Source organism: Penaeus monodon, chromosome 15 (assembly GCF_015228065.2).
Source record: "Penaeus monodon isolate SGIC_2016 chromosome 15, NSTDA_Pmon_1, whole genome shotgun sequence".
NCBI lineage: Eukaryota > Metazoa > Arthropoda > Malacostraca > Decapoda > Penaeidae > Penaeus > Penaeus monodon.
In genome coordinates this window covers 28,922,083-28,922,743 of record NC_051400.1, presented here as the reverse complement: position 1 = coordinate 28,922,743, position 661 = coordinate 28,922,083, and the positions used below count along the sequence as shown (strand labels likewise).

At 38.0% G+C, this 661-nt stretch overlaps 1 protein-coding gene across 1 annotated transcript in view; it reads left to right on the top strand.

The window, feature by feature from the left end:
* The window catches only part of LOC119582300 (vasoactive intestinal polypeptide receptor 1-like), a 35,303-nt gene that overhangs the window by 28,708 nt on the left and 5,934 nt on the right, over nt 1–661 (top strand). The gene's annotated exons all lie outside the window — the stretch shown is intronic.

Genomic DNA, 661 nt, shown 5'->3' with positions numbered 1-661 from the left:
ATTTGTATTCTATTTATATTTGGCTGATTTACACCTATCCTTTCTATCTCTACCTCATATATCCCCTTAGTAAGTTTATATTTGACAAAAAAACATCTCTAACAATAATGCTGTTGTTGCATTTCCTTTGTCGAGGATCAGGGATGCAATTAGCACTGATTATTAGCTGTCAGTTCATCAATAGTCAAGTGTTTTATATTTATTTTTTGAATGTCATTCACTGTATTCATTGTTGACAAAATGTAAAACTAATCCTTCTCATCTTAATGAATTTAGTTGTATAGTATATATAATTTCGTATTTCTTATCACAAAGCCACGCACACACAAGGAAACACACACACAAAGCTGCACACACAAAGCCACGTACACAAGGCCACACACACACAAAGCCACACACACACAGAAAACCACACACACACAAAGCCACACATACACACACAAAACCACACAAAGCCACACACAAAAAGCCACACACACAAGGCCACATACACTCGATCTCAAAGCAGACTCATCTCCCGTCGACGCAGCATCTCTTAGGACACAGATTAACAGCGTGGTGCAAAGTAGGTTTAATGGAGAAAATGCTGGTGGTTATCAACCTCGCCTCAGTCTGTGGCTGTTTGTCATTTTTTGTAACCTGTGTCTATGTTTGTATTTGT